This window comes from Capricornis sumatraensis, chromosome 11 (assembly GCF_032405125.1).
Source record: "Capricornis sumatraensis isolate serow.1 chromosome 11, serow.2, whole genome shotgun sequence".
Taxonomy (NCBI): Eukaryota; Metazoa; Chordata; class Mammalia; order Artiodactyla; family Bovidae; genus Capricornis; species Capricornis sumatraensis.
This window is the reverse complement of record NC_091079.1, coordinates 40,097,380-40,122,423: the sequence shown is the minus strand read 5'-3', so window position 1 is coordinate 40,122,423 and position 25,044 is coordinate 40,097,380. Positions and strand designations below refer to the sequence as shown.

The following is a 25,044-nucleotide window of genomic DNA, read 5'->3' as shown; positions in this document are numbered from 1 at the left end:
TTGCCTTATCATATAGGTTAGAATACCTAAACTTTAAAGAAACATGCATATTATCATATGTGAAACGAATCACCAGTCCAAGTTTGATGCATGAGACAGGGTGCTCGGGGCTGGTGCACTGGGATGACCCAGAGGGATGGGATGAGGAGGGAGGTGGGAGGGAGGTTCAGGATGGGGAACACATGTACACCCGTGGTGGATTCATGTCAATGTATGGCAAAACCACTACAATATTGTAAAGTAATTAGCCTCCAATTAAAATAAATAAATTTAATAAAAAAATAAAGAAACCTGTCCAATAACTCTCCAAAGATATAGCACAATACCAGAATACTAAGCACATATAGGGGATGTTTCCTTGTAATAAGGGCTTCCCTGGAGGCTCGATGGTAAAGAATCTGCCTGCAATGCAGGAAACCGGGTTCAATACCTGGGTCAGAAAAATCCCCTGGAGGAGGAAATAGCAACCCACTCCAGTATTCTTGCCTGGAGAGTCCCGTGGAGAGAGGAGCTTGACGGGCTATAGTTCATGGGGTCACAAAAAGAGTCGGACACGACTGAGCGACTGACACTTTCGCTTCACTAGGCCATGCTGACTAGTAGCAGGTACTCAACAGTTATTTAAAAATAAATCATGACTTGGATGATCCTCAAGACATCTAGTCTGATCAATGGTTTGTCTCAGACATTTTCTTGGGCTCAATAATTTCTTTCACATGTAAACAATCTTGGTCAAGTATTAGAAATTGTTTTGTAATTTCCATTCACATAGCAGCATTCAAGAGAACCTGAAGGGAGCATTCACCAGGATGGGAACACAGTGAAGCGCAGGTGGAGTGAGAGACACTTGAAAGGCCATTCGAGAGTCCGGGCTCTGGTCCTAGTGACCCATGTTCTTCATTGCTCAAGTTGCCACAACCCACACTGAAGTCTGGGCGGCTTATACAACAGAAGTGTACTTTCTCACAGCTATGGAGGCTGGAAGCTCAAGGTCAAGGTGTTGACAGGGTTGAATTTTTTCTGAGGCGTGTCCTTGGCTTGCAGATAACTGTCTCCCTCTGCATCCTCACGTGGTTGTCCTGCTGCGGGTATCTGTCTCCTCACCCCTGCTTCTAACAAGGACACAGTCCTACTGGATTAAACAGCATCTCACGTGTTTAGTAGTATCTGACCCTTCATGACCCCATGGACTATTAGCCCGCCAGGCTCCTCTGTCCATGGGATTCTCCAGGCAAGAGTACTGGAGTGGGTTGCCATTTCCTTCTCCAGGGGATCTTCCTGACACAGAGACAGAACCTGTGTCTCCTGCGACTCCTGCATTGGTGGGCAGGCTCTCCACCACTGCACCACCAGGGAAGCCTGCACAGTAGCTTATGTTCTTGAAATACTCACCTGCTCTCAGTCCCCATGGTTTGGCCAAAACTTGTTTGCATTTGTCTGAAATACCTTCTTCCCCCCGACTCCCCGCTTGTTCTCCTGAAAGCCATAGTCAGAGTTCCACTTATGATTCAAATGCTCCCCCTCCCCGCCTCACTCTCCCCCACTTCCCTGAAGCTCCCCAGTGGGTGAGCCACTTTACTGTCCCAAGGGAGTGGCCAGTCTCCTGCCCCTCTCAGGCATCCACAGACCCTCATCATCCAGCTGCCTTATGGCAGTGGTTTGTCTCCCACCAGATTTCAGTTCCTCTGAAACTTAACAAATGTTTGTTAAATGAATGCTGTCTGTGGTAACCCGGGAACAAAAAATAAACTATTGATTAGCTGAATTTGTATTCATGCTCTCTGAGAAGATTTTCCAAAGAGATCATTTTATTCATTTGATTTTTTACAAACTTATTTATTTTTAATTGAAGGATAATTGCTTTACAATATTGGCTTGATTTCTATCATACATCAACATTAATTGGCCATAGGTGGTCATATGTCCCCTCACTCTTGAACCTCCCTCCCACCCTTTTCCATCCCTCTAGGTTGTTACAGAGCCCAGTTTGAGTTCCCTGAGTCATACAGCAAACTCCCACTGGCTATCTATTTTACATATGGTAGTGTATATTCTTCCATGCTAGTCATTTGATTTTAATTTCTTTTCCTTTGTAAATTCACTGCTTCAGATACTGGATCTGTATTCGATACATTGCCACATACAAGCGGCTGGTTCTTAGCTTAGACACTGAATGATTCAGATTCATTACTTTTGGGGTAAAAATGAAGAAACAACCTTGTGTTGGCTTTGAAGTTTCTTTTGCCTTCTGGGTATGTGCCTACAAAACAGACCATTTCATCAAGTCGTGTTATTTATTGACTTTGTTGCTGCTGTTTGAATTTCTGGTTTCCTTTCCTTCTCTTCTTTAGATGAACAAACTAGGGCTAGGATGCACAGATGATGGTGGTGGTGGGGGGGCGGTAGTTGGAGGGAGGGCAGTGCCCTGGAGGAAGGAGACTGCACTCCTTGGTCTGCGAGGGCTTTCCTTTGATTGAGTAAGCCATGTTTTCAGGCTGGCAGTATGACTGTGCGACAAGGGAGTGGTCATTTCTGTGCTGGTCCCCTGTGCACAATGCCCATAGGCATGAGGAGCCACATGCTTGGGGTAGGAGAGTGTAGACACTGTGGTCTGGGACTGAAAACAGCATTTATCCAGCAGTCAGTCAATTACACTCATAACAGGTGTCTGAGAAGATGCATCTCAGTGTGACTTGTTTATCTTCTGGACTGAATATTACAGTCTTCAACCCATATATCAAAGGGCAGAGGGAGGGATAGTTGTTTGTGAGATGATGTTAACATAGACTTACTGGGCTGTAATGACTACAGTTGCCCCTTGAACAGTGTCATGTGTAAGGCATTTTTATTTTCAAATGTAATGTAATCCTCCAGTAAGCTCAGTTTCAGGAAGTTTCAGCTCACATAGAAATCCCACATTCCACCTTAAGAGATCTCCCTGGTGGCTCAGATAATAAAGAATTTGCCTGCAATGCAGAAGACCCAAGTTCAGTCCCTGGGTAAGGAAGATCCCCTGGGGAAGGAAATGGCAATCCACTCCAGTATTCTTGCCTGTAGAATTCTGTGGACAGAAGAGGCTGACAGGCTACAGATCATGGGGTCACAAAGAGCTGGACACGACTGAGCAGCTAACACTTACCTACTGCACTAGTAAAGCCATGGTTAGCTGACTGTCCCCAGCACTGATTGGCTTGATGGAATTTGCAAAAAACAATGTAAAACCTATTTGTTCGTCATGAATACCCAAAATGAGGGATGATGTACTACGTATAAATAGTGCTAAAATCTGTAGCTTAAATATAACTCCATATGCTGTATTTTTATCCCTTGTGTCAGATAATTTGCTGACTTTTGTTTGAAGCAACAGAAATAAATTGACGTTTAAATTTGCATTTCAAACATAAACTAAGAGAGAATATATAATTTCTCCCAAATTTATGAAGCTTGTTTTCTGCTCTATTAATATACTTTGTAAAACAAATGAGAATGTCTTTTAATTAATTATTAATCAAAATGATTCAACTCTTAAGACTCAGCACATGTATCTATTTAAAATAATACATATAAAAATATATATAGGTTTATTACAGTCATAAAAATACTGTACACACATATATAATACATGTAATATATGTAAACAAAATTTAAAATAGTATCTTTTCTTATAACTTGCACCTAAATATTGTTGTACATTTAGAATTTGTGCATGTGAGAAAGATCCAGTGTAAAAACTTTTAAATAATATTCTTATCTTGGGAAGGAAAATACACTATTGAATTAGTTATTCATCATTTATCTAGCCATCTATCATTCATATTTTGGTCAATAAACTCTTAAGACCACTCTTAATTCCATGCACATAAACATATCTTAAAATATGAGAAATAAATGGAGATCATTTAAGAAGGATCTCTGATTCAACATTTAAAACAAATTGTCGTGTATTTTTCCACCCCTGTGTATCACATTATATAATGAAAAGCAGTTGCTGACTACTTAAAATACCCCCAGGCATGCCCAGGGTGGGAGGGGCTGGAATGGGAATGTTTGCTCTTTGACTTACTGAGATTTGCTAGAGAGTTTGAATGGGTGGAGATACCAACTTTTCAGCTTTTAAAGGAAAATACCATGTCAGACACACAGGTGAGTGAAGGTTACATGTTTCCTGCCTGAAGTGGTTACATTACTTTGCAAAGGCAGGAATTAAGTTTAGTTAGAAGGAAACTTGGATTTTTGCAGAGTTAGAATTCTCTAACAAGTATGTGGTTGAGAGGGGAAGGTCATCTAGAGCAAAAGAATAGTACCTAAGCTAGGTGTATGAGTATGATGACAAGAGTTTAGTGCTAGAACTGAGAGAACAGGCGGGGCGCACACAGGATATTGAGTCTGGATTGAAGACCCTATGAGGAAGTGGAGTCCAACCTGTGACTGATGTACCGTAGACACCCCAGACCAAGAAATGAATGAAAACCCTTGGTTTTTCCAATAAAGACATCACAAACCATGCTATAAACAGCTCATCACAGAGTGGGGAACAGTTTCTCAAACATAAGGATTAGCACCCTGGAGGATCTGAGATGATAGAACATTCTGGAAGAGAGTGAACAATCCCAACTTTAAACGTTTAAATAAATAAGAGGAGGAACAGAGCTGTAGCCAAATAGGATACAATAAATTTGAGACAGATTTTGAAAGAAACAAATATGGTGTCTAAAAATGAAAATAAATAATAAGCTGGCAAAATAAATATCAGTTGGCTTAACCAGAAGCTTTAAACAATGTTTAAGAACATTTTAAACTATAATATAGATGAAAAGGAATTGGGCAGAATTCAACAGGGCATGATAGAGTTAGAAAATGTTAAAGAGATTTTACAATATTACAATAATGATGACTAATTTTGGACTACTTTAAACAGGGTGAAACTAAAGAATTAAAGAATATAACATAACCATGTAAGAGGCATTCAGAGAGGAAGAATTCTAAAGTTCTTATTTTCTTATGAAGTGTACAGAGGTATTGATTAATGATATTTTCTAAATTGAGCATGTGTTCAGAAACTTAAGTGTAATGACTGGAATAATAGATATGTACAATTTTCATTCACAAAAGCATGGTCATTTCCAAAGAAGGAACAAAATACTGAAGGAAAAATACAGAACTCTGTTACAACTGCCCTTGAAAAATAATACAGGGCAAATATGGTCATTTAGTAGGGAATAAAAAACAATTCATCAGAAATATACAGTAATCCTGTACCTGAATATGCATAAAACATCATAATGGTCACATTAAAAACTGCCAGATTCACAGCATGAAATTTACGAACGGTAATTCCTCCTTCTTCAGATTTTCATTCACTTCTCTCAGAAACTCACATACATCAAGCAGACAAAAGTTAGGCAAGATTTGAGCAATGCAGTGGTGGGGGCACACTGAAGTACACCTCTCTAATTGCTAATGGCCTTGAACTAGACCTGTCTATTGAGGTGTTACCACTGTTTTGAATGTCAAGGAACTTGAAATGGTGTCTTTCAAAATCAGAAGAGAGAATGATGGCCGCATTGTGAGTGCCCGTTTTATAGTAACTACCTTGTATATGCAGTCACGGCCTGATGTTGTGGAGCCATTAGGCAAACATGCTCACCCCCCAATGCCCAACTCTTTGCAGCCTCATGGACTGCAATCCACTAGGCTCCTCGGCCCATGGGAGTCTCCGGGCAAGGATACTGGAGTGGGTTGCTGTTCCTTCTCCAGGGGATCTTCCTGACCCAAGGATTGAACCTGCATTTTCTGCATTGCAGGTGGATTCTTTACCCCTGAGCCACCTGGGAATCCCATAGACTTGATTTAAAAAGCTTTACAAACAAGGACTGTGGATGTGGTGGCTGTTGGCACCGGTGTAGCGACAAGGCCTCCCTCTCTGTCCCCTCCTAGACAGGTTGTCTCAGGTTCTTGGTAAAACTGTGTTCATACCAGGAGATATCTATGCTCAAAGCTTTTTGTCCTTTTTAATAAAAAATTAGGACTAGCCCAGAGGCCACCTGTCTTCAGCAGATTTCTGACCACGTTGGCTGGCGGCATGCCAGCTGACCACCCACCAGCAGGGGAACCTTGGGAGACACTGGTCAGCCTTCTTGGTTTCTTGGTGGGGACAGATGCCTGGGAGAAAGAGGTTGGGGGTGACTGCTGGTCAGAGGACCTTCAGTGTCTGTCACGGCCACATGAGCTTCTTCCATGAATCAGAGTTATTATGAAATTGGTGAAGAAATTATGGAAGAGATTGGGTCCGACTGAACATTTCCAGCCAAGAATCGATCAGGTGTACAAGTTAAACCAATTATTCTGGCTTTTGAGTGTCCCTTCGTTATATTGAGAAGATGTATCCTGACAGATATATGTGTATCTCGTCTCTTTATTATAGAAATAACGGTATGTTTCAGCTGTCTTGGTTGTTTTTTTCCCTCAAGAATGTCAAACGAGCAGATATTGATGAGGCAGTAAACTGGAATTGAATGCCAAAAAAGGAGCAATTGATTTTTATATAAAAGTAGATTAGTGCTATCGAGCCGAACTTTGTTCGATGCATTATTCATGTCGAAGTTATTTATGCTTGTGCATCCTGGAAAAGTGAGTGGGAAAACTACTGAAAATAACTCCTTGACACAAACACATAATATATGATGGGATTGGATCTACTCTGATAATCCATCACAACACTTACTTAATGGTTGAACAGGATACAATTAAATCTCTGGGAACTTAGATTGAATATTGATCAACCCAAATTAAATGCAAAAGGATACTTAGCAAACATTAGGAAGCCAAGTATAGTCTAACTTTAATGATGGTAACTACTCCTTTAGGGCCTGGGAATAAACAAATCAACCTCTCCCCCAGGGAGCACTCTGCTGCTTTCCAGGGTTCATATTCATCTTCTGGGTGTCCTGCCCTCAGTCTGCTTCCCAGGTTTTCTGGGCCCCAGGAATTCTGGCTCACACTGGAGATTCAGGTCAGAATTAAGTCAAGGGAAGTGATCCATTAAGGCTGGGCCATGCTTGCTCAGTCACCCAGAGATGTCTGACTCTTTGCGACCTCATGGACCACTGATCTCCTCTGTCCATGGACTTCTCCAGACTCTTACACTGAGTGGGTTGCCATTTCCTACTCCAGGTTATCTTCCTGACCCAGGGATTGAACCCATGTCTCTTGTGTCTCCTGCATGGACAAGCGGGTTCTTTACCACTGCACCATGTGGGAAGTCCCCATAAAGGATAGCCTGCCAGTATTTCAGCCAGTTTTAGAAATTCAGAAGAATCCTTAAAGTAGAGCTCAAGTGTGTGTGTGTGTGTGTGTGTATGTGTGTGTGTATGTTGTTTTTCAGTCTCTGTCATGTCCACCCCTTTGCAACCCCATGGACTGTAGAATATCAGGCTTTCCTGTCCTTCACTCTCTCCTGGAGTTTGCTCAAAACTCATGTCCATTGAATTGGTGATACCATTCAACTATCTCATATTCTGTCATCCCCTTCTCCTTCTTTCAATCTTTCCCAGCATCAGGGTCTTTTCCAATGAGTTGGCTCCTCACATCAGGTGGCCAAAGTATTATATGTGCATATGTGTGTGTGTGTGTGTGTGTGTGTGTGTGTGTGTGTAGCTCTGAATCATTGGTTTTCCATTTCTCTGTGTTAAAATTGGGTGAAATAGACCTATCCTAGAGGAAATGAGACTACTGAATATGTCTGACTCTCAATACCCACTATACAGATGGAAATACCACTAAGAAGTGATTGAGAATAATTTTTTAAAGAATATAGGCCTTTTTAAAGGTAGACTGCAAGTGGTAAAAAGTCTTTGAAAGGTGATTTTGACAGAGTAAGAAAGAAAGAACACATTTTCTGAAACTTATTTTATATGGGAGTATATTTGACTTGCATTGTTGAGTTAGTTTCAGGTGTAGAGCTCAGTGATTCAGTTATACATGTATATGTATCTATTTTTGTTCAAGTTCTTTTCCCATTAGGTTATTACACAATGTTGAACAGAGTTTATTGTGCTAAATAGCAGGTCCTTGTTTTATGTGCAGTTGTGTGTATACATTAATCCCCAAATCTGTGAGTTGAACAAAGTTAAAAGTGTAAGAAAGAACACAGTTTAGACATAAAAAATTGAATCATTGGTGAGGAGCCAGAAGTGATGGGTGTAGACCATTTGCTTTAGGATTGCAATAGAGAAATGAAAAATCCCTTCAAATTTAGGAGGAGAAAACAGGTTAAGCAAGCTTTCATCTGTTTCTGTTCGTAAGGTTTACAAGGAGACCACTGAATGTTTGCTGACCCTTGGGAGCATAATGGGGGTTGGGGGAGAGAGCAAAGGAAGGCCTAGAATTGGGAGTAGATGGGCATATTGGGAAGAAAGTCACTGAGATGATGGGAACACAGCGGGGAATGATTAATTTTAATAGTGGGAAATAAAGATCTTTCACTGAGATCAAAGTAAGGAATAAGAGGGTGTCAGGAGGAGTTAAGGCTCTGTCAGTTTTACAGAGGTGTTCTTGGTACTTTGACAGATCTCCAAGAGAAGTGGAAACAGCCCTTCTCAGGCTCCCCAGCAGCCCCATGGTCTGATCAGGAGAGACTTCCTGGGGGAAACATGTAACCCAGGACTCAGCCTAGATTTGGCAGCTTGGGGTCTCCTGGCCTCCTGGACACCCTGGCATCTGTCTGGGGCGCTCCAGTGGGTCCTTGCCATGAGGTTTCCATTTTTGACCTTTGGGAAGCACTCTCTGTGCTCTGCTCTCCCCGAGCCGCTCCTGGACTCAGCCATCAGGAGTTTCCCCTGTGTCCATCAGTCCCGATCGGGGAGGGGCCTGTCTGAAGTCCCCTCTCTGGGTGCTTATGAGGGAATGTGTGAGAAGAGCACACCAACATTCTTTCCTTCCAGCACAGCCCCCTTTCTGTTTTTAAGCTTTTACTGAATTCTATGCTTTCTTGCCCATGATCTGGCCTGGGTGGTGGGCTAATGCCTACGGACTCGAGTTCATGCTGTCTTAGCCTTGCCTGGCTTGGAGGACCTGCACCCACTCAGCCTGGACCCTCTTGATCAAGCTACTGACAATGCTTGATCAGAGACTCTCTTGTTCTTATTCAGTAAGAATAAGACTTTTAGTCTGTTGGGTTTCAAGAAGGTCAAACCAGTCAACCTAAAAGAAATCAACTCTGAATGTTCACTGGAGGGACTGATGCTGAAGCTGAAGCTGAAGCTGCAATACTTTGGCCACCTGATGCGAAGGGTCGACACATTGGAAAAGACCCTGATGCTGGAAAAGATGGAGGGCAGGAGGAGAAGGGAGTGACAGAGGATGAGATGGTTGGATGGCATTACTGACTCAATGGACATGAGTTTGTGCAAACTCTGGGAGATAGAAAAGTGCGTGGAAGCCTGCTGTGCTGTGTGCAGTCCATGGGGTCGCAAAGAGTCAGGCATGACTGAGCGACAACAACAATAACAAACCTTCTGAAGCATCTGCTTTGGAGACTCACATTCCCAAGAATAACATATCCTGAGTAGCAAATGTCTTGCTTGAAGCTGGCTTGTCCTTGATGCAGGTGCCATAGATGAGCCAGAAGTTCTATGCCCTTGAGAACAAGAGTTTCTGAACAAGAGTTTCTGTGTCTCTGAACAAGAGTTAATCTGTTCCTGCAACCAGAACATGGAAACATGATTGGCAGCTCAGATACATCAGCCACTTACCTCTTAAGACCTTTTCCAAGTTCAAAAAAAAAAAAAAAATTCTGTGTTACCACCCAGGACAGCTTTTCTCATGTTTCCAGAGGCAGATATATCAATGAAAGCCAAGTCATATTTGATCATTTAAAATTCTTAACACGTTTGTAAGCTGCCAAGAATTCTGATAGATTTGTAAAATATATATTGATGTAAAATTGGAAAAACAGGACTTCTAAAGAGCTTGATAAAGATAATGATAGTACATTTAACTGCATTAAAAAATACACAAATAGATAAGCTTCTGATTTTTAGGTTAATTTTAAAAATACTTGTGTAGTCTACTGGAGAATCAATAATTTAATTTCAAGAGTGATTTTGACTAAAGTGTAGGTTACATTTCAAAAATAATTTTTAAAAATACTTTTATAAGGAAGTTTACTTAACATTCTTAGAAAGAAAGAAAGTGTTAGTTGCTCAGTCCTGTCTAACTCTGTGACCCCATGGACTGTAGTCTTCCAGGCTTCTCTGTCCATGGTATTTTCCAGGCAAGAATACTGGAGCGGGTTACCATTTCCTTCTCCAAAGGATCTTCCCAACCCAGGGATTGAATAGGTCTTCCTCATTGCAGGCAGATTCTTTACCATCTGCACCACCAGGGAAGCCCACTTAAGATGCTTAATTGTTTCCAAATATCCAAGTATCTCTGTTCTACTTAGAGATTCAAAACATTCTAAACTTTGGGCATGGGGGTTACATTTGTCTGTGTGTATATATATATACGCATTTGCAAATCACTTGCACCCATTTCACTTTGGAAATATGTGACTCTTTTTTATAGAGAACATCCAGACTCTCTGAAGGACAGTAATAAAAAAAGAAAACTTTCTCAATGAGAGTAATGCTACAGGTTTAGTCTTTGCAAGGACTAAAAGCCTCATTAAAAGCATAGAAGCCATATGTATGCTTCATTCTTAATTATTTTGCTCCATTATTCTAATCTTCATTGCATACTCATCAAATAGAAATTTCAGTATTTGGCATCTGAGGCACATACACCATTAAGATTTTTAACAGCACATTCAATTTTGCTTCCTATGCAATTATTTGAGAGGCCAGATATTATTTTTCACTTCCTAAAAGATTTAAGAAATAGCTAATGTTTGTGCCTGGAGGCAGTAAGTTTTTTTTTTTTTTTTTTTTTTTTTAGCATTTCTGAAATCCAATATGTTCCAACACATCCTTAGAAATTTGCAATTAAATGGAATTGAATTTGGCATATGTTTTTATTGGACACCATAGAAACTGTAACTCACCAAGATGGCGTTTATAGAACCAAGTTTGTTGATATATGTGCTTAATACATTATACACATCTGCATGAAAAATACATTTTAAAATAGTTTTTTTCTTGTCTGAATGATAATTTATTGAATAACTCAACGTTAAAAATCAATATAGAAGTGATTAAACATACTTACTGATTAATTGTGATTTATCATACATGACTTAAATTCAATCATTTGTCAATACTCTAAAAAGAAACTCCAAATGGTAGGAGGTAAGAGAAGCCATTGTATCTTCATAAGATTTTTTTTAAGTATATTTTGATAAAAGTTCTTTTACTTTCAAATTACATTTATTTTTATATAGTTGGAGGAATAACATTAGCTTTTGTTGTTTTGTGAGACACTAAAAATACGTTATCAGAGTACGGAGTGTATTCTTCATGGACTTTAGATGCTAATTAGTCAAGAAGGGAGAGTGAGTATCTTCACAAATAAAGTAATAAATCTGCATAAGTATTTTATCTTAAAATACATATGGTCAAGGAAGAACAAGTTTCTTTCTATGAGTCCAAAAGTCAATATTTCCAGGACCACTTAGAGTAAAGGCCAGTAAACTGTTTCTGTAGGAAGCCAGGTAGTTGATGGTTCAGGCTGTGTAGGTCATGTGGTCTTTGTCACAACTTCTCAGCTCTGTCCCCATGAGATAGTCAGGAAGACCCACTCAAAGGTGTTTCAATAAAACTTTAGTCACAAAGTAGCTTATCTCCAAATGTCCCAATACTCATATCTATCTTTGCTTTCTCTTTTACCATGAAGCATCTCAAGATATATTATTTTTACTGCCTCTATTTTAGGTTTTTTTTTTTTTAAGTGCATTATCATCTGGGTTTCACCCTCACAATTTGGAGGATGTATATAAACTTTTTCAGCCCATTCCACACTTTTCCAGGGTTGTTATTGGAACTTCCTTCAGAATCTGGCACAGTTCACAGTTCCTTCCTCCTGGACTTATGTCTTGTCCTTGGTGTTTTCTGATGCTGGGTCCTCTTCCTTCACTTTCCTCTCAACTGTGGGAGCGGTTTCAGGTTCAGCCTCACATCACTCTCTGCTTACTTGTCAGTTTCTCCTTGGGTAGCTTTTTTCAGTGTTGCATCCTTACCGACCCCAGCACTGGTCCCTCCTCAATGTTCATCTGGACTTCAGAAGTAAATTGACAAGACCACTACTTCTCCTGTCCCTGCTGCTCCCATTATGACTACAACTGCCATTTTTTTCAGGCTTCACCTAATGTTCTGTGATGGTCACCTATTCTCTGATCCTAACTCAACTGTCTTTAATGTCCATATCCCAGGGAGGTGAGAGCCAACCATGCACCTGGTTTACAAATGAGGTCTTTTACTTGAGACTTCCCCGGGTGGCACTAGTGTAAAGAATCGGCCTGCCAATGCAGAAGATGAAAGAGACTGAGATTCGATCCCGGGGTCAGGAAGATCCTCTGGAGTAGGAAATGACTCCCCACATCAGTGTTCTTGCCTGGAAAATTTCATGAACAGAGGAGCCTGGCAGGCTATGGTCCATGGGATCACAAAGAATTGGACACAACTATGAGAATTAGCATGCACAAGAGACTTAGGCAAATGTATAGCTAAAAAGGGAAACAGCCAGTGCTTCAAGTCAGCTAATTCTAAGGTTTATGTTTATAGACTATTAATAAGTGAGGAGAGCGAAAAAGTTGGCTTAAAGCTCAACATTCAGAAAACGAAGATGATGGCATCTGGTCCCATCACTTCATGGGAAATAGATGGGGAAACAGTGGAAACAGTGTCAGACTTTATTTTTTGGGCTCCAAAATCACTGTAGATGGTGACTGCAGCCATAAAAGTAAAAGACGCTTACTCCTTGGAAGAAAAGTTATGACCAACCTAGACAGTATATTCAAAAGCAGAGACATTACTTTGCTGACTAAGGTTCGTCTAGTCAAGGCTATGGTTTTTCCTGTGGTCATGTATGGATGTGAGAGTTGGACTGTGAAGAAGGCTGAGCACCAAAGAATTGATGCTTTTGAACTGTGGTGTTAGAGAAGACTCTTGAGAGTCCCTTGGACTGCAAGGAGATCCAACCAGTCCATTCTGAAGGAGATCAGCCCTGGGATTTCTTTGGAAGGAATGCTGCTAAAGCTGAAACTCCAGTACTTTGGCCACCTCATGTGAAGAGTTGACTCATTGGAAAAGACTCTGATGCTGGGAGGGATTGGAGGCATGAGGAGAAGTGGACGACCGAGGATCAGATGGCTGGATGGCATCATGGACTCGATGGACGTGAGTCTGAGTGAACTCCGGGAGATGGTGATGGACAGGGAGGCCTAGCGTGCTGTGATTCATGGGGTCGCAAAGAGTCAGACACGACTGAGCGACTGAACTCAACTGAACTGAATAAGTGATTCAAATATCTCATTTAACATTAATCTCCATTTGTAAAAATGTTCTAAGATGAAATCCCATCTCAGTTGGTAAAATTCACAACTGAAGTTGGAATAATTTAATATTTTTAATTTAGTCTTCAGTACACAAAGAGTTAGACAGGACTGAACGACTAAGCACGCACACAGCACAGCACTAGGTGAATTATTGCAATGTCTGGGAGAATTACAAATCATCCTAAATTATGAATTAGCCTAAAATATGTGTGTGAGTATGTGTGAAAGGAGTGCAGGAAATGCTGATTATGCTAGAATATTTAATGAAGAATTCTGAGTTATTCGGAAGAAGAACAAAAACTCTTTGGGCCAGTAGAGAAGAGAAAAAAAAATGCCACATAACACTGGAAAACTGTTATAAAATCGGGTGAAATAAACTTTCAAATTAGCTTCAGTTACCAAATGGATGTGGGGATGAAATAACGAATCTCCTGAAATAGAGTCTACCAAAATAATGAATCCAGTCCATTTACTAAAAACAAGTTTGTTGTGTTTTAATGGCAGTGGGGCTGTAATTTTACCAATTCATTCTCAACCCCATATTTATCTCCACTTTAGTTCAAACAGGACATTTTTTGAGAGAGTCAAGGTCAAACTAGAATCTCCATTCATTTTCTGGAAGAATCACACACACTATCTTGGTCTCATTAACAACATCTTCTCACATCTGGACAACAGGATCACAGACGTGGGATCAACAAGGCTGTTAATGGAATTGACACGTTGTTGATATAGATGTTATGAGATAAGGGAAGTGACAAATTGTGCATCTCTGCTGACATGTATTTACTGAATATCCTCTTCAAAATAAAGAGCAGAAAACTAACAGATAAGCAAGTTTGATAGCACAGAGGGAGCTTACGACTTAAAAAAATCATAGAAGTTTTCAGCTGGAGCTGGTAGCTTCAGAGGCAGCACATCTTAGAAGGTGACCTGACTTCTTCCACCCAGACGTGCTGCAGCCACCGACCAAGGCTGCTGAGCTGCCCAAAGGCTCAGCAGAGGCCCAGCACTGTGCCCCCTCACATCTGCAGACCCAAGTCACCTTCACCTCCAGGTTAAGGTGCAATGGCCCATTTGGCAAACATCATAACCAGTGATTCTGTTGTGAGGTCTCAAAAGATGTAACCAGTCAAGTGGTTTTCAGTAAATAAGTAACTAAAAGAAATATGATGAGAAAAACTTGATATGTGTAACCAGTAAATTTTAATTACCAATATATATTTTAAGTCTATCACTTGTTCAGTCTGTTCCAATAATCATTTTTTTCCCAATGGATATGAGATGATTGTGTGAAGTAAAAATAAGACATTGAAGGAAGAAGTTTAAAAGTTATTGATAAAAATGCTAAAATTTGTAAAGTAGGGGATCTTAGAAGGGAGACACCCATTTTGATAAGGAAGTGATAGAAAGACAAGATGCAAAGGAATAAGGAGAATACTATTTATAATTCAGTAAAAGAGATATTTATGTGCCATAAAAACAAAGTGAAGTAAAATTTCCTCAGTCCTGTCCAACTCTTTGCAACCCCACGGACTATACAGTCCATAGCGTTCTCCTAGGTCAGAATACTGGAGTTACCACTTTCCCTTCTCCAGGGGATATTCCCAACCCAGGAATCGAACCCAGGTCTCCTGCATTGCAGGCGGATTCTTTACCAGCTGAGCCACAAGGGAAACCCAGGAATACTGAGTGGGTAGCCTATCCCTTCTCCAGTATATCTTCCTGACCCAGGAATAGAACGGGGTCTTTTGCATTGCAGGCAGATCCTTTACCAACAAAGCTCTCAGGGAAATCCCCCCAAATATTAGTCAATTATTGCAATGGACTTTTTTTTTTTTTTAATGTTGGTATGCTTTACTCTGAAAATTTCTGTAGTGACAGCACTGAAATAGTTGAGTGAGTTGATCTTAATTTTGAAGTCTGTATGAATCCCTATTCCAGAAGACCCTTGGCTTATGGCTCCTATGGGCAGATGAATTCTTTCTAATGTCACAGCTACCCCTGACAGGACTGCCACTTTCTCTCTTCCTGGTGGGGATGGTCTTGCTTCTCCTTCAGTCTTATTACAGAGCTTTCACTCTGGCAGGTTTTGTGCTTATTAGGCAGCAAAGATAAAAAGTGTCATACAATGCCAGAAGTGAAACAGTTTTCTTCTGTGAGTTACCATAAAGGTTCATCTGTGGTCATAATGATGGCTTTAATTTAGCATGTATCAGCTGAAATTCTCCTTAAGAGAGAAGTTGAATAAACATTAGTTGGCTATGATACTATCTAAAGGCCAATTAAAATCCCCCCTGGATAACCATATGTTTCTCTCACCTCCATTCTGTTCACATACTCAGGTGAGATGCACAGGTGGGCCTGCAGCCCTGTTCCTAATATGGACATCAGTTCTCACAGGTTTGTAATCTTATAATCAGTTCTCCATACCTGTCGCCTGCAAGAAACTGTCATCTTTCTGCTAATAAACATTCCCTTTTATCTTTATCTACCTTTGGTCTCACCTACTGCTCATTTCCTTAGCAGACATCTCACAATACTTGCTGACTGAGTTACAAACCGACTTAACTAAAAAGCATATAGATTGTAGCATTGAAGTATAAAACCTATTCACCTGCAGTTTACTAAACAAGGCTGTTAGGTGAGTTTTTCCTATAAGAGGAACCTCAGTTGCCTAATATTTTTATACTGTGTATAAGGAACATATATAAAATGCCTTTTCCTTAAATTTTTAAGAGTGTTTTTAAGGGCATAAAAGTTTTTAATTAAAAAAAATTTCACAGCAGAGTTCTAAGACTTAATAATATGGATTTAGTGATTCCAGAATGAGCACTTAATTTCATATTATTGCTACACTGCTTATTTATTTCTAAACAGATGCTCATATTTTAGAATTAGATTATTTAAGTTCAAAAAAGAGTTTCCCTGGTGGCTCAGGCAGCAAAAAAATCTGCCTGCCAATGCAGGAGATCCAGGTTTGATACCTGGATAGGCAAGATCCTCTGGCAAAGGAAATGGCAACCCATCTAGGGAATGGCCTAGAGAATCCCATGGACAGAGGAGCCTGATGGGCTACAGTCCACAGGATCACAAAGAGTCTGACACAACTTAGCAACTAACACTTCTTTCACTGTAGACAAGAGAAACACCAAATGTTCTTGGTGTGTTCGTTTATTTTTATGAATACAGGGTATGAATTGCTATCAGGGTTTGTTTATGTTATTTGGGAGTGCAAAATGGTGTGGGTCAGATCACGTGAGATTGTTGCTACAGCTAGACCTGCTGACCTGCACCTGTGGGTGCTTGAGTGCATCCTCACTGCTGGCTCTGAGCTCGTCCAGCAGAGAAAGACACTCCCCAGAGGGCAGGCCATTGCTTTATTTGTGAGGATAAATTATGTGTGTCTTACTGGAATTCTATAGAGAAATGTCTTACACACCTGTGAGTAATAACATTACTCTGGAATAAACCCTGATGCTGAGAAAGATTGAGGGCAGGAGAAGGGGGTGACAGAGGATGAGATGGTCAGAGGGCATCATCGACTCAATGGGCATGAGTTTGAGCAAACCCGGGAGATAGTGAAGGACAGGGAAGCCAAGTGTGATGCAGTCCATGGGGTCGCAAAGAGTCGGATATGACTTAGTGACTCAACAACAATATCTGGAACAAAATGAACTTAACTGTTTTTCTAAGTGCCATATTTCAAACCTGTAACTGTTTAGTATCAGATTTAGGTATTCAGTGATGAGTCCTGGGAGTGATAAATTAGTCGCTGAAAAAAATAGATCACTGAATTTTAGAGATGATGAATATCTACTTTGTAAACCACAGAGAAGAGGACAAGTCTGTATGGAAGAGATGCGCAGTGTAGTCCCTTCACTAAGTCAAAACTCATACTGAAACCAATCCTAACTTAACCTAACCAATCCCAACCTAACTTAAACTAACCAATCCTAACCTAACCTAATTTATCCTAACCAGCTTAACCTAACCTGACCTATCTTAACCTAACCAGTCCTAACCTAACCTAATCTTGCTGAACCTAATCCTTACCTGACCCAACCTGACCCAACCAAAGGAAACCACAGAGTGACCGAGGGTGCCAAGAGAGGCCGCAGCATAAGCCGCAGGCAGTGAGCTGAAACATCAGGAATGGCGAGTGCCATCCAGAAACATTTTGAGGACTCCAAGGCTTTTTTAAGGATTTGACTTCAATAAATAAAAATTTTCAATAGACGTGAAAAGAAAACACAGAGAAAATGTGTTTCTTCAGAAAGTACAAGTGAGTGTTTAGTTTTGTATTCTGGCTATTAATTATTCTATATGTAAAATAATAAAGTCAAATAAAATCTTTCCTTAAACTTGTACATTTCATGTTGTGGATTCTGACATATTCCTTCATACAATAAAGTGAATTATTTTGATACACTGGTAGGTAGTACAATGCAAGTGGAGATTATTCTTTTGGAAATGACAAAAGAGAATTTTTGGCTGCTTTAAATTGCTATATTCTCATCAGGCCAAGGATGTAAAGGACTCTGTCAAAATAACAACTCTCACCTAAAGCAAACATTTCAAAAAGTACTGCAAAAAACCACAGATGAGCTTGGCCTCTTCAAAAGCAATGACATATAAAAAAGGTGGAGACAAAGAAAGTAGGTGATTGGTTTGTGAAAACCCATGCGTAAAGCACTCTCAGATAAGAAAATTTAGATCTTCAGCCTTGAGGAATATGTGCTGCATTTAATAATTCATCACATAATTTTTCACTGGAAATAGTTTTCAAAATAACCGAGATTAATGTGAATAAAAGATGTGTGCATGTATGAATTGATAAGTGGAAGAAGATGGACAGATAGAATAGGTATTTGGAAAAAAAGTATACATTTTACTTAATGCTAATTTTTACTTGACAGGGAACTTCCTAGAAAAGTTCTGAGAGCTTATATACCTTTTTTAATAAGGAGTGATAAATGGTAAAGATGTGACTTGACAGAGGAAAAGGGTTTTTAGGCTTCCGCCTGTGCAGGTGTGCTCCATCGTGTCTGACTCTCTGTGACCCCATGGGCTGCAGCACTCCAGACTCCTCTGTCCATGGGGATTCTCCAGGCAAGAGTACTGGTGTGGTTTGCCATTTCCTTCTCCAGGGAATCTTCCTGACCCAGGAGCCTAAAAAGGGCTTCCCAAGTAGCGAAGTAGTAAAGATCCCGCCTGCCAATGCAGGAGACTCCAGTTCAATCGCTGGGTCTGGAAGATCCCCTGAAGAAGGGAATGGCAACCCATTCCAGAATTCTTGCCTGGAAAATCTCATGGGCTGAAGAGCATGAGGTCACAAGAGTTGGACACGGCCGAGAGACTAGACCACCACAGAGGCTGTAAACTGTGGATAAGTAGGTATATTAGGAAAACTATATGCAGGATAAAGACTCTCTTCACAAGGTTTGCTGGTGAAGCTTTACTTTGGTGCCAGCTTCCTGTCTTTTCGTGACCCTAAAACTTCCCTGAGGGAGGGGTTTATGGCAGTCCTCTTTTGTCAGAAGTCTCTGCTTTCAGTCAGATGAGGGAACCTCTGGAGAGGCTTCCTTCCACATCTATTGTTGCATCTCAAAAATACTCAGCTCAAAATAATCCTTCTCCCAAAGTGGCATATTTTGGGGTGGCTTATTCTGACCCCTTTTACAGTTAGCTAGCTGAATAAACCCCAGAAAGGATGAACACAATGAAATCCATGCTGACAGATCATAACTAAACCTTCTGAATGAAAAAGGCAAAAAGAAAGCAAAACTTGAATGCATCTTAGGAGAAATGGCACTTTACCTGCAGGAACAGCAATTTGAACGTTAACAGATGATTCATCTGAACCACGGAGGCATAAATGTAGCAGCTCACGTGTTAAACCCCGAAAGAGGGAGCTGCCAGCTCTGATTTCCATCCAGAAAAGATATCTCTAAATATAAAGGGAAATCAAGACATTCTCAGCGGAGCAAAATCAGATCACTTATTACTAACAAGCCTACCCTTAAAGAATGGCTGAAAAAGTTTTATGAACAGAGGAAGGGTTAGAACTTTAGAAATGGAAGAAAACATGGAAATGAGTGAAAATAAGGATAACTATGATTGACCTTTCTTTTTCTTTTAAGTTCTCAAATGATACTTTATACTTGAAGCAAATATGATAACCACCAGGATGATAGGATGTTGACTGAATGCAAAAGAAATACTTGAGAAAAGTATAATTAAGATGTGGGGAGCTTTCAGAAACCTAAGTGGAATAAGATTTCTTCTTGAAATGACAAAACATCGATTTCAATAAATTTGAAAACAGGAAAAGTATAGAGAAAATAAAATGAAATAAAGAATTATTTCTTTGAGAAAATCAACAAAATTGGAAAACTGTAGCAAGACTGACAAAGATAAAAGGAGATAAGACAAACATCGCCAATATCAAGAATGAAGCCAGATCTCTCCAGGTTCTGTAGCCATTACAAAGATAATAAAGAAATTCTACAGACAGCTTTTCTCTCCATAAATTGCCAACTTAGATGAAATGGACCAATTCCTCAAAAACCATGAACTACCAATACTCAACCAAGGCAAAATAGCTGAATCTTGCTGTAATGGTAAAAGAAATTGAATTTGTAATTTAAAAGTTCCTAAGAAAGAAGTCTTCAGGCTCACATGGTTTTACTGAAGAATTCTGCTAAAATTTTAAAGAATTAAGACCAACTTTACAAACACAAAATAGAGGGAAAAGGAAAGATTCATCAACTCATTTTATGAGGTTGATATTACCCTGGTATTCTTGCCTGGAAAATCCCATGGACACGGGTCCCAGTCCACGGGGTTGCAAAGAGTCAGACATGACTGAAATAACTTAGCAGACATGCATACAAACTAGCCAGAGTACAAAAAAATCCCACCAAAAATGCAGATCAATATCTTACTTTTGAAATAAGATACAAAAATCCTCAACCAAGTATTAGCAAATCAAATCCAGCAATTCATTAATACATTCATTTATTTTGTCCTGTGGGAGGTACTATCACTATTTATTTCCATTTTACAGTTGGCAGTTATGGCCTGACTGTACACATTGAGTTCATGTCTGCAAAACCTGGGTTCAATCTAGCGTGTCTGACTCCAAACAAAAATGTGTCTCGTTAACAATTATAATAATACCATACATTCCTTATTTTCCTTTTTATGGCTTAAATTGCTAGTTGTCAAAACAATATTTTCTCTTCTCCTTCTTTAGTTGCAAAACCCTAGTGTTAACATATTGCTATTTTATTAAAAGATTTCATCCTTGTTCCTAGATGTGGCCTTGTTAACTAGGTGATGATACTGAAGTAACATTTTCCTCGAGATTTCAACCTAGCTTCCTGAGGTCCTTTTCCTGCATTTTCTCTCCTCCTTTTCACAGCCTGTTAGGCTTACAGGATGACTGAGTCCCTGGTACCTGTGTTGGAACTTGAGGTAATTCGAGGATGCTGTTTGTACTGAGGCTGATAGAATACAGATTTGGAGACTGCCTCTAGGATGACAGTCAGGAGTTGCCATAGATATGATTGGATGTCCTACTTTCAAATTCTTCAAGAGAGAAAGAAATCACTATCCTGCATAAACCATGGTTATTTTGATTCCCAGATGTGTGAAATCTAACTTGATCTCAATGATGCTTCTCCTGCATTCTTCTAATTAATTCTAACACAGATAATAAAAAGTCACACTAATCTTAATGATATTCAGTTCTTCTGATGGTAGAAATTTAGACATAATCCTTTTGCAATTTATTTATATCCAATTTGGCATCTTTATTTATCCTGGAAATAATGATGTATTTTTGAAAATTATTTCACAAGCCTATCATCTTTTTACTATTATTTTTAAAGATTGACGTGCATAGATGTTTTGAATTAAATTTTGTGAAACTCATACTTGTCGGGCTTTAGACAAAAATATTTCCTTCGGGCTTCTCACAGACATTGGCATTGCCAAGGAAGTCCTGTGCCTGCTGCCTGCCTCTGCAGACTGATTCCTGAAGACTCGTACTTGCTGAGCTTGGTGAGCAAAGACTGAGCCTGTCAATCGTATCAGCCCATCTCTGACTTGAGAGAGATGTCACGTGACATTAGTATTATGCAGGATTCACTTGCCATCTCATTATTTTTCTCTTATTGCACAAGTATTGATGCTTCATTGGTATTTCTTTTTTGACCCAATTTTCATCTTGTTAAAAGGAGCAGTTTTTGTGTTTCCTCATGTTAATTTCCTTGGAATATTTTCATAAGACTCCATATTTAAGAGAGATGTAGCAGGATCCTTTAATGGGGAACTTTATTCAATGTACCTTAGGGCCAGCTATATAATGTAACCAAATGCCTTAAATCCTTTAAGGGGAAGAAATATTTTGTAAAAATAAAGAAGCATCCAATAACAACAAAAAATGAAAAACAGAGAAAGTGGTGTACTTCACAAGTCTCTAGGGCAGAACTTACATCTTTGACTGTTGATGTTAAACTAGTAAATGCTTTTCTGTATAGGATGAGAGACTGAATATTATAACAGTTTTGAAGTGGAAGTGTCTTTCTTTCTGCTGGTTAGTGAGTGATTTAAATATTTATAGGGATATTACATTAATCTGTGGCACAGATAGTGAAGGATAGGGGAGGCTGGCATGCTGAAGTTCAGTGGGGTTGCGAAGAGTCAGACAGGACTTAGTGACTGAGCAGCAGCAGCAGAACAAATATTGTGTTAATAACATTAGCATTGTAAGTTTGTCTTCTGGTTACGTCTAGACACCAAGCACACACTGGCAGGAAACTATGGGGTCCTGTGTGCGTAAGCATCTATGACATTTCAGCTAGACCATGTAGTTGTCCAACCTCCAAGCCCAGTTACCTGCTCAGGGCATTTTTCAATGTGAAGGAAGTTGCATAGTTTGTTTCTTTGTTTGTGGGATATGCAGGCTGACAGGCACTTCAGCCACTCACCTTGCGTGGGGAGACCACTCATTTCTTGTATCCAAGGTGCTGAGGTCTGAATGTTTGAGTCCCTCCAAATCCCAACATTGATATCCTAGCCCTCGAAGATGCTGGTGTCAGGAGATGTGGCCCCTGGGAGCACATGAGGTCCTGAGGTTGGAGCCCACGTGAATGGGATGAATGTTCTTACAAAAAGACCCCTTGGTAGTCCCTTGCCTCTTGCGCCCTGTGAGGGAGGCTTGGCTGTGAAGTGGGAAGAGGGTCGTCACCACATCTGACCAGGCTGGTGATTGAATTTGAACTTGGCCTCCATTAGTGTGAGAAAAATTTCTGATATTTGCAGCCCCCTAGTCTGTGGTGTTATAGACAAACAGACTCAGGCAAGAGGAAACAATGGATGTGATAAGCAATAGCCTCCATCATCAATGCTGTAGATGGAGCCCCCTAGAAAGAGGTGTGAGTGCATTGCCAGCCTTTAAACTGCTTTGTGTGGGGGTGACAAGTGGTGTTGACTGAAATGCACATTTATTCTGACCTATTCTTTACTCATAGCACGAGCCTCCCTGGAGAATGCAGCAAAAGGTTAGAAAACAGCAAGTTCTCCATCTAGTCAATCTGCAGTTGCCTAAGACAAAAAGAAAAGGCAATAACACACAATGCCATGAGCAGACCACACTCCGTGTCACCCTCAGAGCAGCTGTCACAGTGAAAACTGCACCCACCCACGTGAAGACCTGTTACATAAACAGAGTGGAAACTGGTTCCCAGGGCTGGTGACTCACGGCTGACCGAGCCTCTTGTGATGAACGTGAGGGGGTGTGAGACACGGACTCTGTTCTGGATGGAAACTCAGGGAAGGGATGCAGTCGTATACATCTTTATTTCCCCTCAAAATATTCCTTTCATTCTGCCTGATTTAGTGGCCCCAGGTTTGTGGTTAAACTTGCACATATGTGTGGAAAGTGCTGGCAGTTGATACATGTGATACTCAAATCTATATTTGATATTAAATGACTTCCTTTGAATTTCCTACAGCTATATCAGAGCGGTCATAACTTCACCAATTTACAGGTAATTGTGAGAACGGCTCCAACAGTAAGCAACTTTCTAGGCAGCACTGTGACTCTGTGGGGCTTTCCAGGTGGCTCAGTGGTAGCGAATCCACCTGATAGTACAGGAGCCGCAGGAAACTCAGGTTCGATCTCTGGGTTGGGAAGAGACCCTGAAGCAGGAAATGGCAACCGACCAGTATTCTTGTCTGGGAAATCCCGTGGACAGAGGAGTCTGGGGGGCTACAGTCCATGGGGTCATGAAGAGTCAGACAGGAATGAGCACACATTGAAACTCTGTAACTGCTGAATCCCTGCATCTCTCCTCAGCGTGGGGTCAAGGCTTCTTAGGAGGCCCTGACTGTTGCAGGCCCGCTGGTTAAGCTCTATGTTAGAAGTGGATAAATGACCACTTCTGGCCAAGGATGGGGTGGAGACAGACAATAAAAACACGAGGGAAGACCATGGCAAACCGACAGTGACTCACATACCAGTCATGGTCCCAGGAGTATGTGACCACAGGCTTCCAGGAGAGTAACTCAATGCCAGGGAGCGATACACTAAACTGACCTTCTTGGACCTGGTGCCAAATGAAAGCCAGCACAGGGAGAAATCTCTGTTTCATCATGGGATAGGAATTTTTCTAGCTCTGCCTAAATAGTCCACCTGGATAATCTGCTGGAAAGAAGTGATGAGATGCTCCTGATTCGTCCTTTGGGTAACTGACCACATGCTCCCAGTTTCCGGCTTCTAGGGCATGTGTACGATCCTAGTTTTCTCCCAGGAACCCAGAGAAATGCTACCACCATCTCGGGAGAAAAGGCCACAAGGCAGAGCTGTCACATTCCACGTGGCCGTGAATCAAGACGTTCTGTTGCCCAGGCATTGGCTATGTATGACAGGAAGCAGAGCGTGGCACCTGAGGATCAGATTAGCTCTATTGTACAAAAGACTGTCTGGGGATGAGACGTCTGCAGGGAAATCAGAAATGGAAATTTTCTGGCCTGAGGGAAATACCTCCCTTAGCCCATCACTTCTCTCTGTGGTTTTCAGTTTGTGTCCTGGTGACCCAGTGTTAGTGATGAGTTATCTCCCAAAGGACGCGAAGAAGTTTCGAGGTCGTTTCGTGGTATTCCTCAGTGGAGATGTATTTGAGAGGTGCTAAGTCACTTCAGTCGTGTCTGACTCTTCGTGACCCCATGGACTATGCCCCACTGGCTCCTCTGTCCATGGGCTTACCTAGGCAAGAATACTGGAGTAGGTTGCCATTTCCTCTTCCAGGGAATCTTCGCAACCCAGGGATCGAAATGGTATCTCCTGTGGCTTCTGCATTGCAAGCTGAGTCTTTACTACTGAGCCACTGGGAAGCCCATCTGAGAGGTCAATACACTGAATTGACAGGCTACTGGAAGACACACCAGTTTGAGCTCAGCTGGTTTCACCAACAGCACCAGGGAAGTGGATGTCCATGTACACGGCACAAGTGATCACCTAGTCAGTGTGGGCCATGTTCTCAAGG

At 40.8% G+C, this 25,044-nt stretch overlaps 1 pseudogene; it reads left to right on the top strand.

The window, feature by feature from the left end:
* LOC138088301 (protein-L-isoaspartate O-methyltransferase domain-containing protein 2-like) overlaps positions 1-25,044 on the top strand; it is a 67,725-nt pseudogene that overhangs the window by 24,220 nt on the left and 18,461 nt on the right.